Source organism: Phyllopteryx taeniolatus, unplaced genomic scaffold (genome assembly GCF_024500385.1).
Source record: "Phyllopteryx taeniolatus isolate TA_2022b unplaced genomic scaffold, UOR_Ptae_1.2 contig_53, whole genome shotgun sequence".
In the NCBI taxonomy this organism is placed as follows: domain Eukaryota; kingdom Metazoa; phylum Chordata; class Actinopteri; order Syngnathiformes; family Syngnathidae; genus Phyllopteryx; species Phyllopteryx taeniolatus.
The window spans coordinates 20,455-38,257 of NW_026903481.1; the positions used below are offsets into that span (position 1 = coordinate 20,455).

General features: G+C 46.4%; 2 non-coding genes across 2 annotated transcripts; one reads left to right on the top strand and one right to left on the bottom strand.

The window, feature by feature from the left end:
- Positions 1-5,470: 5,470 nt before the first annotated feature.
- On the top strand, positions 5,471-5,543 carry trnav-aac (transfer RNA valine (anticodon AAC)). Its single transcript has one exon. It is a non-coding gene; the product is annotated as a tRNA-Val (tRNA).
- A 5,336-nt stretch (positions 5,544-10,879) lies between these two features.
- trnah-gug (transfer RNA histidin (anticodon GUG)) lies at positions 10,880-10,951 on the bottom strand. Its single transcript has one exon. It is a non-coding gene; the product is annotated as a tRNA-His (tRNA).
- Positions 10,952-17,803: the final 6,852 nt, after the last annotated feature.

The following is a 17,803-nucleotide window of genomic DNA, read 5'->3' on the forward strand; positions in this document are numbered from 1 at the left end:
TTTTTCGTCCGTCTTTGGAGACCTTACACGACTCACTTACACAAGGGGAGACCTGCTAACCATCAAGGAGGCTACTCCGGACTTTCTGTCACCAACTTTCGCAAATCCGCTCAGTTTTTCCCCGAGTTACTCACCGGAGCGGCGTCCGCGGTTTTCGGCGCATGGAGACGGAAGCGGCGCCACAGAGGGAAACGGGCCGGCATTCAGGTGAAACTCCGCAAGAGAGTACACAGATTGGCGTTCCCGTCGATCCACCTCGCGAATGTACGCTCCCTACCCAACAAAATGGACGAGCTTCATCTTCTGTTAAAGACCAGTAAAGACTTCGGATGTTCCGCGGCCATGTGCTTCATGGAGAACTGGCTTTGCGACGCTGTACCCGATGGTGCCGTCATGCTTCCCGGCTTCCACATTCATCGAGCGTACCGCGACATGGAATCATCGGGGAAAACAGGGCGGCGGGATATGCCTCTATATCAACGAAAAATGGTGTACAGACGTCACGGTGCTCAGCACACACTGCAGCCCGCATTTGGAGTCGCTATTCTTAAACTGTAAACCATTCTACTCGCCACGTGAGTTCGCATCGTTGATACTGGCTGGAGTCTACATACCGCCTCAAGCTAACACCAACGCCGCATTGCTTACGCTCGCCGAACAAGTCAACGAAACGGAAAAAAAACACCCGGACTCACCCCTCATTATTCTCGGTGACTTTAACAAAGCTAAACTCAACCACGAACTCCCTAAATACAAGCAGCACATCGACTGTCCTACCAGGGAAAATAATACTTTAGACCACTGCTACACTACGGTAAAAAACGCATACCGTGCTATACCTCGTGCAGCCCTGGGCTCGTCTGATCACTGCTTAATTCACTGAATACCGAGGTACAGGCAAGAATTTAAATGCGCGAAGCCTACAGTGAAAACAGTGAAAAAGTGGACCAATGAAGCAAAGATGGAACTTCAAAGCTGTTTAGACTGCACAGACTGGAGTGTCTTTGAAAATTCAGCTGGCAGCCTGGATGAATATACGGACACTGTCACATCCTATATCAGTTTCTGTGAAGAGGTTTGTTTACCAACAAAATCATTTCGCACATTCAACAACAACAAGTTGTTCACTGCCAGGCTGAAGCAGCTTCGCCAAGCTAAGGAGGAAGCATATCAGAGCGGGGAGAGGGCCCTGTATAATCGAGCTCGAAACCAGCTGACTAAAGAAATTAACATTGCAAAGAGGATCTATGCAGCAAAGTTGGAAAATCAGTTTTGCGCAAACGACTCTAAATCAGTCTGGCATAAATTCCAATCGCTGACTAATTACAAGCAACGATCCCCCCAAGCTGAGAACAATAGCACACTAGCCAACGACTTGAATACCTTCTACTGCAGATTTGAAAAGGACAGTTTCACACCACACACCCACCCGGCCGCACCAGCAACCACAATCACACCTCTGACTTCTGCGTTAACCATCCATGAACAGGATGTGAGACGCATCTTCAAACAACAAAAGATTAACAAAGCGGCAGGCCCGGACCATGTGTCCCCATCCTGCCTCAAAGTCTGGGCAGACCAGCTCGCTCCAGTCTTCACTCAGATCTTCAATAGATCTCTGGAAATGTGCGAAGTTCCATCCTGTTTCAAACGCTCCACCATCATTCCAGTCCCCAAGAAACCTGCAATCTCGGGTCTGAATGACTACAGGCCTGTCGCTTTGACATCTGTGGTCATGAAGTCCTTTGAACGTCTCGTGCTGGACCACCTCAAGAGTGTCACAGGTCCCCTGCTGGACCCCCTGCAGTTTGCCTACCAAGCGAACAGGTCTGCGGATGATGCAGTCAACATGGGACTGCACTTCATCCTAGAACACCTCGACAGTGCAGGGACCTACGCGAGGATCCTGTTCGTGGACTTCAGCTCAGCGTTCAACACCATCATCCCTGAACTCCTTTCATCCAAGCTTCTCCACCTCAGCGTCTCACCTGCCATCTGCCAGTGGATTTACAGCTTTCTGATGGGCAGGACACAGCAGGTCAGGCTGGGGGAGGCCACCTCATCCACACGCAGCATCAGCACTGGGGCGCCCCAAGGTTGTGTCCTCTCTCCGCTGCTCTTCTCTTTCTACACAAATGACTGCACCTCAGCGAACCCGACTGTCAAACCCCTGAAGTTTGCAGATGACACCACTGTCATCGGCCTCATCAAGGATGGTGACGAGTACGCATATCGACAGGAAGCGGAGCGGCTGGAGCTGTGGTGCGGCCGACACAACCTGGAGCTGAAAACGCTCAAGACTGTAGAGATGATCATGGACTTCAGGAGGCATCGTTCGCCACAGCTGCCCCTCACGTTGTCCAGCTGCCTTGTGTCAACCGTCGAGACCTTCCAGTTACTGGGAATTACAATCTCTCAGGACCTGAAGTGGGCGACCAACATCAACTCCGTCCTCAAAAAGGCCCATCAGAGGATGTACTTCCTGCGGCTTCTGAGAAAGCACGGCCTGCCACCGGAGCTGCTGAGACAGTTCTACACAGCGGTCATCGAATCAGTCCTGTGTTCTTCCATCACAGTCTGGTTTGGTGCTGCTAAAAAAAAGGACAAACTCCGACTGCAACGGACAATCAAAACTGCTGAAAGGATTGTCGGTACCCCCCTACCCACCCTTGAGGACTTGCATGCTGCCAGAACTAAGACAAGTGCTTGCAAAATCCTCTCGGACCCTCCGCACCCCGGTCACCAGCTCTTCCAGCTCCTTCCCTCAGGTAGGCGCTACCGATCAATGCAAACTAGAACTAGTAGACATTCCAACATCTTCTTCCCTCTTGCAATCAACTTCTTAAACAGCTAATTTATAATTCCATTCCAACAAGCTGGCAATTTTTTGACTTGAGTTCGTTGTCACATTTCTGTATTATGTATTACTCGTGCACTCACTGTAGTTGTCTCGCCATGCTGCACTATTTGCATATACTGGCCACTCATGCCAGAGTAGCATCTGCTCCATTTGCACACTGATTGAGGAGCATCTGCAACATTTGCACAACCAACATTGTCCCAGATTATCGCACTACTCGTCACTTTAAACCACATACACTCCTTGAAGTCTCGGCGCCCCTTACACAATGGTCATTGCACCGGACTATTGCAATATTAGTCATTCAAACTGCTCTAAGTGCTAGAGGACTCTGCATCTTTTTGCACAATTGTCAAAAAAAAAAAGTACCGGCATTACCAGATAACAAGCAACCCTTTACTGCTCAGTGACTGTTTTTTTTGTCAATGTCTTTCTGTCTCCAAAGTGTTCTGTAAATTGACTGTCTGTTGTCGTACTAGAACGGCTCCAACTACCGGAGACAAATTCCTTGTGTGTTTTTGGACATACTTAGCAAATAAAGATGATTCTGATTCTGATTCTGATGATTGGGTATAAAAGGAGCTTCCCTGATTTGCTCAGTCGTTCACAAGCAAAGATGGGGCGAGGTTCACCTCTTTGTGAACAAGTGCATGAGAAAATAGTCGAACAGTTTAAGGACAATGTTCCTCAATGTACAATGGCAAGAAATTTAGGAATGTCATCATCTACGGTCCATATTATCATCAAAATGTTCAAAGAATCTGGAGTAATCACTGCATGTAAGCGGCAATGCCGAAAACCAACATTGAATGCCCGATCCCTCAGGCGGTACTGCATCAAAAACCAACATCAATGTGTAAAGGATATCACCACATGGCCTCAAGAACACTTAAAAAAAAACAATGTCAGTAAATACAGTTTGGCGCTACATCCGTAAGTGCAACTTAAAACTACTATGCAAAGCAAAAGCCATTTATCAACAACACCCAGAAACGCCGCCGGCTTCTCTGGGCCCAAGCTCATCTAAGATGGACTGATGCAAAGTGGAAAAGTGTTCTGTGGTCCGACGAGTCCACATTTGAAATTGTTTTTGGAAATTATGGACGCCAGAGGAAAAGAACCATCCGGACTGTCATGGACGCAAAGTTCAAAAGCCAGCATCTGTGATGGTATGGGGCTGTGTTAGTGCCAATGGCATGGGTAACTTACACATCTGTGAAGGCACCATTAATGCTGAAAGGTACATAGAGGTTTTGGAGAAACATATGCTGCCATCCAAGCAACATCTTTTTCATGGACGCCCCTGCTTATTTCAGCAAGACAATGCCAAACCACATTCTGCACGTGTTACAACAGCGTGGCTTTGTAGTAAAAGAGTGCGGGTACTAGACTGGCCTGCCTGTAGTCCAGACCTGTCTCCCATTGAAAATGTGTGGCGCATTATGAAGCGTAAAATATGACAAAGGAGACCCCAGACTGTTGAACAGCTGAAGCTGTACATCAAGCAAGAATGGGAAAGAATTCCCCCTACAAAGCCTCAGTTCCCAAACGTTTATTGAATGTTGTTAAAAGAAAAGGTGATGTAACACAGTGGTAAACATGACCCTGTCCCAGCTTTTTTGGAATGTGTTGTATAAAATTCAAAGTAAATGATTATTTGCGAAAAACAATACACCTGATCAGTTTGAACATTAAATATCTTGTCTTTGTAGAGTATTCAATTAAATATAGGTTGAACATGATTTGCAAATTATTGTATTCTGCTTTTATCTGTTTAACACAACGTTGGGGTTGTAGTTAAAATAAAGGTTTTCACATCTCACATGCTTTCAGCACATTTAAACTTATTAAAACACACTTATCAATGTGTGCGTTACCGCCTGTTCTCACTCTCACCAAATAAGAGATAAGTGTGCATGCTTCAAGCTATTTGAAAAGTAAAACATAATTGTTATTGCCAATTATTTACAATGCCCGTTGTGACAAGGCCGACAGCTCCAGCTAGAGAATATCCACTTTCGGAGATTCATTCAGCGTGCGGGGGACGACAGGTCACACACACTACAAAATGAAAAGGCACACAGGGTAAAAATATACAGCAACCTAAACACGCAAATCAGACAAAGAGGAGAAACCCTCCTTTCAGTGACCCACCACCTGTAAACTTATGGCAGCCCACCTGTTTTAGACTTGTCAAAAGCCTTTGATCCAATCAATATTGACATCCTCTGATGCCACAGTGCTGCAGTTTCCTATCAGGATGATGACTTGACTGCGAGTCCTTTTTATGGGAATCCAACAGTCGATGGTCCGACCCTGCCGAAATCCCCGGTAAGCCGACCGTGGCTGAACCAGGTGGAAAACCGGTAGCCCCGTCAAATCACAAATGGCTGTAGGAATTCCATTGATGTAGAAATACAAAGAAAAGATGGTTGGCTTGATAACTGCTCAAAACACTTGGTCCTCTCAAAAGAATTCTTACTTCAGTAATGCTTAAATAAATTCCATTATGACTTATCATTTGTAAAAATTCAATTCTGCTTGTGAGTTACTTGGTGGGCTGGTCTGTCAAAAACTGCATGTCTGCTATTGGGCACAACACCCACCACAGTTTCCATAGTGTAGTGGTTATCACGTTCGCCTAACACGCGAAAGGTCCCTGGTTCGAGACCGGGTGGAAACAGCTTTTCTTGCTTGTCAGGCAGCTGTTGTACGTGGTGTGCTGGTGATGCAGTGAATTTTACCATAGCTTAGTGGTGTGCATGTGCACCTCATGTGTGAAAGGTTCCTTGTTCAAATCCTAGTATGAGCAAGGACTGGTTATTGTTATTATTATTTTTAAAATTAATTTGCCTTGAAAAACAGCTTCGATAAAAACCTTCTCCCCTGCTCGGACACCGTGAATAGTTCTTCCAGTGAAGTGAGAATCAGGATCAAAAGGCTGCGTGTGAAGATTCTCAACTTTTGTGTGTGTGTGTGTGTGTGTGTGTGTGTGCGTGTGTGTGTGTGTATCTTGAAAACTGCGTTCCGTTTGTCTAAAAAATAAATGCGCTGATCTACAAACGCACCATCAACAATGCACAGCACAAATGAATATTTATAAATGCTAAGTTATGATAAATGCACACCATCCATCCAGCCATCCATCCATTTTCTACCGCTTATCCGAGGTCAGGTCGCGGGGGCAGTAGCTTTAGCAGGGACGCCCAGACTTTCTTCTCCCCAGCCACTTCATCCAGCTCGTTGCCAGGCCAGCCGAAGGATGTACTCTCTCCAGGGTGTCCTTGGTCGTCCCCTGGGTCTCCTCCCGGTGGGACATGCCCGGAACATCTCAGGGACCGAACAGCCCGTATACTCAGTACCCCATACTCCCAAAACCTCACCAGGGAGGCGTCCGCGAGGCATCCGAATCAGATGCCCCAGCCACTTCATCTGGCTCCTCTCGATGTGGAGGAGCAGCGGCTCTACTCTATCTCACCCTATCTCTATGGGAGAGCCCGGATACCCTGTGGAGGAAACTCATTACGGCCGCTTGTATCAGGAATCTTGTTCTTTCGGTCACGACCCACAGCTCGTGACCATAGGTGAGGGTAGAAACGTAGATCGACCGGTAAATCGAGAGCTTCGCCTTTCGGCTTAGCTCCTGCTTTACCACAATGGATCGATACAAAGTCCGCATCACTGCAGACGCTGCACAGATCCACCTGTCGATCTCCCGTTCCATTCTTCCCTGGCCCTGATACGGGCTGTTCGGTCCCTGTATGACCAGAGTCAGAGTTTGGTCCGCATATCCGGCAGTAAGTCGGACTCGTTTCCGGTGAGGGTTGGACTCCGCCAAGGCTGCCCTTTGTCACTGATTCTGTTCATAACTTTTATGGACAGAATTTCTCAGTGCAGCGGACCCGTAGAGGGGGTCCGGTTTGGTGGCCTCAGTATTGCATCTCTGCTTTTTGCAGATGATGTGGTTCTGTTGGCTTCATCAAGCCGTGATCTCCAACTCTCACTGGAGCGGTTCGCAGCTGAGTGTGAAGCGGCTGGGATGAGAATCAGCACCTCCAAATCTGAGACCATGGTCCTCAGTCGGAAAAGGGTGGCGTCCTCTCTCCGGGTCGGGGATGAGATCCTTCCCCAAGTGGAGAAGTTCAAGTATCTTGGCGTCTTGTTCACGAGTGAGGGAAGAATGGAACTTGAGCTCGACAGGCGGATCGGTGCAGCCTCTGCAGTGATGCGGACTTTGTATCGATCCGTTGTGGTAAAGATGTCATGAACGGAACAAACCATAGGACCCAAAAATGCACGACTCCTAAAAAAATGGATAGTTTAAAAAAAAGAGGTTTAATATACAGGCAGAGGTCGGTACACAGGCAGGCAATCCAAAAAAGGCTACAGTATCTAAAAACATGAGGCACAAAGGCGAGGTCGATAATCGGAACAGGGTCTAGTCTTACTGTGAATCTTTGACGTGGAAAGAAGGAATGCTGGAACGTGACGACAAGGTACAACGAACTGGCGACGAAAAAGAATGAGACACGAGGTTAAATGCAATGGGTAATGTTAAATATATTCTAGAAGTTATCATTTATTTGCTTAGCTTGAATTAGTATTATGGACGATTTTAGATGTCTCACCTTCGAAAAGATGACTCAGCATCATCCGATGGAAGGGCGCCTGGACCAAGGACGTGATCGGATGTGGTCGGGTCGGGACAAGTGTTGGTCCAATATTTTGTGTTGTGTCTTATTGCTTAGAATACTATGTCTGGGAAAAACCCTCTTATTATCAAATATTATGTGTTGTGTCTTATTGTTTAGAATACTATGTCTTGGAAAAACCCTCTTATTATCAAATATTTTGTGTTGTGTCTTATTGCTTAGAACATTATGATTTGTAAATCCCTCCTATTTCAAATAAAAGCAGGAGCGAGGGGGGGGATTGTTTAGAGCGTGTTGAGAGGCTGTGATCTGAACAATCTCCCATGCGCCCTCCTCATGAGAAAAATAAACCAGCGTCTTCATTTCTTTTGTGTCTATTTTTTATAATGTTGGGTAAGATAAATCCAACAGGTAATTCGGGTGAACGAGGCACAGGTGGTGAAGATGCTCTCAGGAGCAGGTGTGTGTGAAACAGGGGGAAGACAAAAACCGGAACACACACCCATGACAGTACCCATCCTTAACTGGCGGCCCCAGACGGCCCCGGAACCCCTGGATGCGCAACATGGAAGTCCCGAATAAGCGAGTCATCCACGATAAACGCACACGGCACCCACGAACGTTCCTCAGACCCGTAGCCCTCCTAGTCCACCAGATATTGAAACCCCCTCTCCCTCCGACGAGACGACAACAGCCGCCTCATAGAGAAGACAGGGCCTCCATCCACAAACCGGGGGTGAGGAGGGGGCCTCGAAGGCGGGACCAGAGGGGACTCCCGGGCGGGCTTGAGCAGGCTGACGTGAAAAGTAGGGTGGACCCGCATCGACTTAGGGTTGATTATCTTTGTGATGGGGAAGGGCCCAATGAACCTGGGAGCGAGCTTCCGGGACTCCACCCGGAGTGGAATATGCTTGGTGGAGAGCCAAATTCGCTTACACACTTTGTAGTTCGGGGCCGATGTCCTCCTACGGTCAGCTGGGGTCTTGTAGGACCGTCCCTGGCGCAGCAGCATCTGGCGGGCTCGCTCCCAGGTCCTCCTGCAGCGTCTCACCAATGTCAATGCCACTGGAACTGTGGACTCTGGGGCTGTAGCAGGAAATAGAGATGGTTGGTAACCATGCACAACGTGAAAAGGCAATAGACCAGTGGATGCAGAGGGGAGGGAATTGTGAGAGAACTCGACCCAAACCAGCTTCTGAGACCAGGATTTTTGGCTCCTGTGAAGCGAGACATCGGAGCCCAGTCTCCAGGTCCTGGTTCAGCCTCTTGGTTTGTCCGTTGGTTTCAGGATGAAACCCAGATGACAGACTGACGGTAGCACCCATTACACTGCAAAACTCTTTCCAAAATCGTGAAATGAATTGGGGGCCCCTATCAGATACCAGATTCTTGGGAAAACCATGAAACTTGAATACCTGGTTAATCATCAACTCGGCACTTTAGCTGAGGGGAGTTTCGGAAGTGCAATGAAGTGTGCCATCTTAGAGAATTGGGCAGCTGTGGCCCAATAGTTAAGATCCTTACCTGCCACCGTGGGGGACCTAGGTTCAAGACCCCGACTGGACTATCTGCCAACATCCCCCTGATTCACGGCTGTGGTGTCCTTGAGCAAGACACTGATACCCCGAAATGCTCCCTGGGCGCTTCAGCTTCCCCCTGCTCCAGTGTGTTCCACTAACATGTGTATGTGTTCACTGTGATGGGTTAAATGCAGAGAACAAATTTCGTGTGCATGCATGCATGCATGTTCATGACAATAAAAGATGATTCTAAAAAAATTATATTTTAAAATCTGTGAGAATGGTGGTATTACCTTTAGAGACCGGTAATCGTGTCACAAAGTCTATGGAAATGTCTGACCAAGGACGTTGTGGTATTGGCAGGGGTCGCAACTCCCCAGAAGGACGTTGACGGGAGGGCCTTTTAGCAGCACATACCTGACAAGCATTGACGTAATCGATAACATCCCTCCTAACATTAGGCCACCAAAAGCGCTGTTCGACCACAGATTGCGTTTTGGCAATGCCTGAGTGACATACGGGATGGTTAGTGTGAGCCCAGTGGATGACTCTTCCCCTTAAGATCGGAACCACATAAAGCCTGTTTTAAGGGCAATCTTCAAGGCTAAGAGTGTTCTTCAGAGCCTCTTTAACCGCAGTTTCAACGTCCCAAACAAAAGCAGAAATGAAACAGGACTTGGGCAAAATAGTCTTAGGGTCGGACAATGAATTCTCTTCACAGAAAATACGTAATAAAGCATCTGGTTTACCATTCTTAGAACCAGGTCGGTAGGATAACATGAAATTAAATCTAGTGAAGAACAGAGCCCATCTTGCCTGCCTCGCATTTAATCTTTTAGCAGATTTAATATACTCAAGGTTCTTGTGATCTGTCCATACTAAAAACGAAGTCTGTGCCCCCTCTAGCCAGTGCTTCCACTCCACCAAAGCCACCTTGACCGCCAGCAGTTCACGATCACCTATGTCATAATTTCTATCGGCTGGAGTCAGTTTTTGAAAGAACAGGATCATCTGGCACAGTGACCAGAACAGGACCCAGCGGGAAGAACATGGTGTCACCCTGGACACCACCAAACTGCCTCCCACCGTCCTCAGCCTGCCAACCATACCTACCCTCCTCCAGTAAGCCCTATCGTTAAGTCTTTTCTGTCCTTTTCATCTGTGCCCCCCACTTGTCCTAGTTATTCACCATGTTCCACGTCTTACTCACAGGTCATAGTTTGTTTCCAGTTTTAGAGTGTGTCTTTGTTACTTTGGTTTTGTTGTTATCTGTTGTGGGACTTTGTTTAGTTTTGCTTTATCCAATATCCTTGTTTGCCATTTTTGAAGATTAAATAATATTTTTTGAGACTCCCGCACTCCTGCCTTGCCTCTCTGCTTCCCTGCACTTGGGTCCTCAATGTTGCGTTCCGCGCCTTCGCCCTAACCACGAACGTGACAAAAGAAGGCGCTAAGCCGAAGGTGGTCGATCTATGTTCCTACCCTCACCTATGGTCACGAGCTGTGGGTCGTGACCGAAAGAACAAGATCCCGGATAGAAGCGGCCGAAATTAGTTTCCTCCACACGGTTTGCGTTGACAGTGTTGCATGAGTTAGCGTGACGCAGACATTTCAGGTGAACGTAACAAATACAGCATTCTGAATTGGGTTTAATACCACATGCAAAACTGCACACGAGCTCGCCAGGAGTTGAACTTAGAATCTTCTGATCCATAGTCAGACGCATTATCCATTGCGCCACTAGCCCCACAAAAGTATTGGGCCCTCTGCAAGCCCCTGTGGATGATTTTTACTGTCCCACAAACCAAACGGCAGCACTAAAAAAAGTCATCGCAGGGGTTCATTTCTGCCGTGACCCGGATTTGAACCGGGGTTGCTGCGGCCACAACGCAGAGTACTAACCACTATACGATCACGGCTTGGGTAGGTAGAACTTGGCACAAAAGTTGTCTGTCTAAAACTGTTGGCTGTACCAAGGCTGAAAGGAAACCCTGCATGATGCTGAGCCAGGACGACAGTGAATTAATGTGAAGGGCATGATAGGCATTAAACTGTCGATCAAGTGAAACATCTCAACATTTTACTGTATTGATAAGAATATTAATCAACATTTCATACAGATTACCATTTCAACAGGCTTTTATGATCACATCTTGTGTGGTGATGAAATGTGCCACTCATGTCACTCTCCACTTTGTCATATTTTTTTAGATTATAAATGATGAGCTCATCAGAGGGACAGCCGAGGTTCGATGTTTTGGAGACAAATTTAGAGAGAGCAAACTTTGATGGTTTGGACACGTCCAGAGGAGAAATAGTATTGGTAGGATGATGAGGATGGAGCTGCCAGGCAAGAGAGCGAGAGGAAGACCAAAGAGAAGGTTGATGGATGTCGTGAGGGAAGACATGAGGGCAGTTGATGTTCGAGAGGAGGATGCAGGAGATAGGCTTACATGGAAAAGGATGACGCGCTGTGGCGACCCCTAAAGGGACAAGCCCAAAGGAAAAGAAGACCATCTCATCAAAACACTTTGACAAGACAATATAAATACAAATATTCTGTTTGAGAATGAGTCATATGGAAAATATTCAGTAAAATAGAAAAGATTTGAATCGAAACTTTATTCGGCTGACACCAGAGATGACAGAAATTTGTCTTTGACAGGTCTCATACATTAAAAAGGGGCAAGACAAAAGCACACAGGAAGAATAGGTACAGTTGAACAAAATAAAAATAAATAAAACACGTACATTGATACTTAAAGGACAAGGAAAAGGACCCAGAGCAGATCATGTCCCTCGGGGAGTCCTGTGGGGGGTGCTTAGGAAGTATGGGGTACCGAACCCTCTGATACGGGCTGTTCGATCCCTGTACGACCGCTGTCAGTTTGGTCTGCATTGCCGGCAGTAAGTCTGAGTCGTTTCCGGTGAGGGTTGGACTCCGCCAAGGCTGCCCTTTGTCACCGATTCTGTTCATAACTTTTATGGACAGAATTTTTAGGTGTCGAGGAGGTCCGGTTCGGTGGCTTCAGTCTTGCATCTCTGCTTTTGCAGATGATGTAGTTCTGTTGGCTTCATCAGGCCGTGATCTCCAACACTCACTGGAGCGGTTCGCAGCAGAGTGTGAAGCTGCTGGAATGAATGGAATTAGCAACAGAAAGCTCTGCGATTCCTCATTAAGTTTAATATACTTTGAAAATTGTCAGTTTTGTGTGTTTTGGACATACTTGGCAAATAAAGATGATTCTGATTCTGATTCTGATTCTGATGAGAATCAGCACCTCCAAATCTGAGATCATGGTCCTCAGTCAGAAAAGGGTGGAGTGTACTCTCCAGGTCGGGGATGAGATCCTTCCCCAAGAGGAGGAGTTCAAATATCTTGGGGTCTTGTTCACGAGTGAGGGAAGAATGGAACGGGAGATCGACAGGCGGATCGGCACAGCGTCTGCAGTGATGCGACTATGTATCGATCCGTTGTGGTGAAAAAGGAGCTAAGTCGAAAGGCGAAGCTCTCGATTTACCGGTCGATCTACATTCCTACCCTCACCTATGGTCACAAGCCGTGGGTCGTGACCGAAAGAACAAGATTCCGGACACAAGCGGCCGTAATGAGTTTCCTCCACAGGGTTTCCGTGCTCTCCCTTGCAGATAGGGTGAGAAGCTCAGTCATCCGGGAGGGGCTCAGAGTAGAGCCACTGCTCCTCCGCATTGAGAGGAGCCAGATGAGGTGGCTCGGGCATCTGTTTAGGACAGGACGCCTGTGTTCCTCGTACATACCACCGGGAGGAGACCCCGGGGACGACCCAGGACATGCTGGAGATACTACATCTCTCGTCTTGCTTGGGAACACCTCGGGATCCCCCCGGAAGAGCTGGATGAAGTGGCTGGGGAAGTCTGGGCTTCCCTGCTGCGGCTGCTGCCCCTGCGACCCGACCTCGGATAAGCGGAAGACAATGGATGGATGGATGTTTTTTAAAAATGTATTGGCCTTTTATAAAAAAAAAAAAAAAACAATATTTTTTTTTGGAACAAGCAAATCATATGTACACTTTTAGGCTTGAGCCTCTCTGGCTTGATTCCCCTTCACCTGCAGCTCTGATTGTTTTTATCTGGTGATAGCACAAAAAAGAGCACATTAGCACTTCCTGACATACAGTAAAGCGTCGCCACAGAGGATAAAAACACAATAACGCCTGAGGACTGAAAGCTATGTACATTAATACATATTCATGATCACATATTCCTTTTTCTTTTAAGGTGCATGAACCTGAGAATCAGGGTAATGGCAGCAGCAGGGAAATAGAGCTGATAAGCCAAATTTAGATCATAAAAATAAAGACATGACTAAAATTGTGTAAATTAAGCGACGTTTTTTAGCCTCTTTTAAAGATAGTCAAGCAATCACTTTTTTGAATTTCCTTTGACAAATTGTTACATTGCACTGCTGCGGTATCAACTGTAATCGCTCCTACTTATCGCAGGGGATACGTTCCAGACAGACCTAATCAGTGAAAATGAGAAGTAAATGAGAAATGAAGACAATTGAGAATGAAAATCAGCAATTTAGACAGACCATATAGTTAAAAAATGTTTTCACATCTCACATGCTATAAGCACATTTAAACTTATTAAAACACGCTTATTAATGTGTTTGTTACTACCTGTTCTCACTCTCACTTGCATAGTTTTCCAAATAAGTCCCAAGCGTGCTTGCTTCAAGCTGTTTATCCATCCATCCATCCATCCATTTTCAACACCGCTTATCCTGGTTAGGGTCGCGGGACGCTGGAGCCTATCCCAGCTGACTTCGGGCGATAGGCGGACTACACCCTGAACTGGTCACCAGTCAGTCGCAGGGCACCGACAACCATTCGCACTCACATTCACACCGTCACTGAGTGGGAACTGAACCCACGCTGCTTGCACCAAAGTCAGGCGAGTGTATGCTGTTTATTTGAAAAGTAAAAAATTATTGTTATTGCCAATTATTTACAATGCCCGTTTTGACAAGGCTCCAGTCAGAGAATACCCACTTTCGGAGATTCTTTCAGGGTGCGGGGAACGACAGGTCACACACACTACAAAATGAAAAGGCACACAGGATAAAAATATACAGCAACCTAAACATGCAAATGAGACAAAGAGGAGAGACCCTCCACTAAGTGACCCACTACCTGTAAAACTATGGCAGCCCACCTGTTTTGGACTTGTCAAAAGCCTTTGATCCAATCAATATTGACATCCTCTGATTTTCCACTGAACCAGGTGGAAAACAGGCAGCCCCGTCATTAGTAAGGAAAATTAAAAGAAATTGCCTTCCTCATCTGTCAGCAAGATCCAAAAACCAGCTTATTATTACAGTGTTCAAATAAAAAGTGGCTAGCTCTCAATCATCTATTTTATAGTGTGTGTGTGCATGTGTGAGAATATCTTGAAAACTGCATTACGTTTGTATAAAAAATAAACACGCTTGCCCGCTGATCCACAAACGCACCTTCAACAATCGACAAGCAGAAATTAATATTGACAAATGATATCTTGTAAATATTCATCATCATCATGTCAAGTTGTGATAAATGCACACAAAACATTTAAGAAATGTGTGTAAATCATGGATATATTTGTGGAAATCAATTTGAGACAAATCTCTACCCATAGTTAATCATGGCAGATGAAAAAATAGAGGCAGCCAATTTCAAACCAGGGACCTTTCACGTGCAAGGAAAACATGATAACCACTACACTATGGAAACTGCTGTGTTATTCTGTCCAGACCAGTCCACCGTGCACTAAAGGGCACTGCCAGCCAAGTTACCCGATGAAAAAAAACTGCATTTGACGTTTTGGAACATAAATCATGGCGTAATCAATAACCTGAAAAACCTAAAACAAAAAACAGAGAGGACAAAAGGAACAGAGTAACGATTATTATCTACCATCCTGCAGACCTCAACCTCCACCGTCAGGCCCGGAACTAAGGAGAATCATTTTAAAATAAAATTGCTTCCATTTCCACTTTCCGTTTTACAGTCCTTAATGTACAGCACTGCATACTTCATTGACACACTTCTTTCAGTCCCGGGTTAAGCGTGTTATTCTTTTGTGTATAATTAACTGAATACTTTATTTAAAAAGTGAAAAACAGTAGATGAACTCTTCAGGATGAAACATATTTGAAGAAAAAAGATTCTGATGCTTATAAAAAACGAATAACAGGCGCGTCAAGATCAGAGTTCACCGTCATCCCGTATTGGTTAATTAGCAACAGAAAGCTCTCCGATTCCTCATTAAGTTTAATATACTTTGATAATTGTCAGATTTACTTTTCGACAGAAATGTTTGTTTTGCATTTCAGCAATGAGACACACAAATAACAATGGGGGGAAAAAGTACTCTCTTCTCTCTGGTGCGTCATTGAACAGTATGCAAACTTATTTTTTTGGTATTTAATTACCTTTTGAAACTTAAATTTAGAAGTGATGGGACAAATGTTGGCAGCACGGTGGACAACTGGTTACAGCGTCAACCTCACAGTTCTGAGGAGCGGGGTTCAATCCCTGGTCCCGCCTGTGTGTAGTTTGCATGTTCTCCCCGTGCCTGCGTGGGTTTGCTCCGGGCACTCCGGTTTCCTCCCACATCCCAAAAACATGCATTAATTGGGGACTCTAAATTGCCCGTAGGTGTGAATGTGAGTGCGAATGTTGTTTGTTTGTATGTGCCCTGCGATTGGCTGGCAACCAGTTCAGGGTGTACCCCGCCTCCTGCTCGATGATAGCTGGGATAGGCTCCAGCACGCCTGCGACCCTAGTGAGGATAAGGGGCTCAGAAAATTGATGGATGGATGGGTCAAATGTTTTAATTTCCTAAGGAACTCCTAAAGAATGTGTTGAACGCAGGCATGTTTTTCCACTCAGTCCGAGTGGCACTTCAATGAGGGTGCGTGTTCCAGTGGGAATGGGACATGAGTGAATTCCCTCGATACTAACGAGGAGTCCTTTTGTACTGCATTCACCTTGTGTCGACCACGTCAATTCACCTGAACGCATCAGCAATGCCAGCTAGCGAGGCGGTTTGCTGGTCCTGCTAACGGATAGGACAAGAGCGACAGTTTCAGTCGTGTAGTGGTTGTTATGTTCACCAAACAGGCGTAAGGTCCCTGTTTGGAAACGAGGCTGATGGGTTTTCTTGTTTTCCTACAAAGAAGAGCCCCACGAAAAGCTAAAGTCCAGTTGAAGTTAACTCCCCGTGAGGGAATCAAACCTCGGTCTTCCACGTGACATGCGGAGATACTGTCCACTATAATAACGAGGAGCCTTTTGACCTACATTCATTGAGTGTCGAGCACACGTTAATGCACCAGCGAGCCGGTTTGCTGGTCCTGCTAACTGATAGCACGAGAGCAACAGTTGCAGTAATGTAGTAGTTGTTATGTTTGCCAAACACGCGTAAGGAACACTGGAGGTGGAGGAGAACACAAGAGAGTCAGTACAAATGCGGGTAGCCAAGTAATCAATCAAACACAAGAGAACGAATCACAAGAGTACCACGGATGATACTACTGGTGCTGGATTCCTGGATCTGGCAGGCTTACTGTATATGGAGGCAGTGATTAGTGCTGATTGAGAACAGGTACGTGGGCGAGGAGGTGATGATTGATGGAGAGTTAGAGAGGCTAAAGGGAGGCACAACGTGCCACCCAAGTTCCAAAAAGGAACTGCAGGGCACAGATCATGACAGCCCCCCCCCCCCCCCCACCCCCCCGAAAGGGATGCGTGACACCGTGAACGCAGGATGTTTGTTGATTATGTGGGGCGGAGGGGGGTAAGGCCGGAGGGCTAAGGGTACTGGTGGTGACAGGCTTGAGCAGAGACACATAAAATGTCGGGTGGATTTTGAGAGAATGAGGGAGCTTCAACTGAATAGAGGTGGGATTTAAGACTTTAGTGATCGGAAAAGTACCAATGTAGCGTGGCGTGAGCTTCCGTGATTTGGTCTGGAGAGAAAGGTCACGGGAGGAGCGCCAAACCATCTGACCCACCTTGTATACAGGCGTAGGGGAGCAACCGAGCCCTGACGTCCTTCCAAATGTAGTTGGAGTTGTGGGCCCACTGAAGTACTTCAGAGCGTGTGAAATTGGGGACGAAAAGCCAGTCTGGAAGTCCAGTCTTGGGATCCGGTTGGGTTCTCTGAGCCCTTTTGACCACTTGTTCTAACTCCCACGTGGCAGCCCCAACAAAGGAGGAGAGAGGAAGAAACTTGAGGTCGTCTGCACAAATACTGTAGTTACACATTTAACAGCTGAATGAGGTGCAAACACTCAAATGATCCTCACATTAGAGCACATTTTCCATTTGTAGCTGTGTTGGGTTATTCACATGTGGTTTTAGTGGTTTTAATTGGTCCCCATTACGCATCAAAATGACAGAAAATACTCTTCCACCAACCCAAGCCGTGATTGTATAGTGGTTAGTACTCTGCGTTGTGGCCGCAACAAGCTCGGTTCAAATCCGGGTCACGGCAAGAGCGAACTCCTGCAGTTGCTTTTTGCGCAGTGCTGCTTGGACAGTGAAAATCCTCCACAGGGACTTGTAGAGGGCTCAAACCTTCCTGGGGCTAATGGTGCAATGGATAATACATCTGACTTTGGATCAGAAGATTCTAGTATCAACTCCTGGCTAACTCGTGTACAGCTTTGCATATTGTGTTAAACCCAATTCAGAGTGCTGCATTGCATATGTTCACTTTGTTTGTTTCCTTGTTTCCTTTCTTCA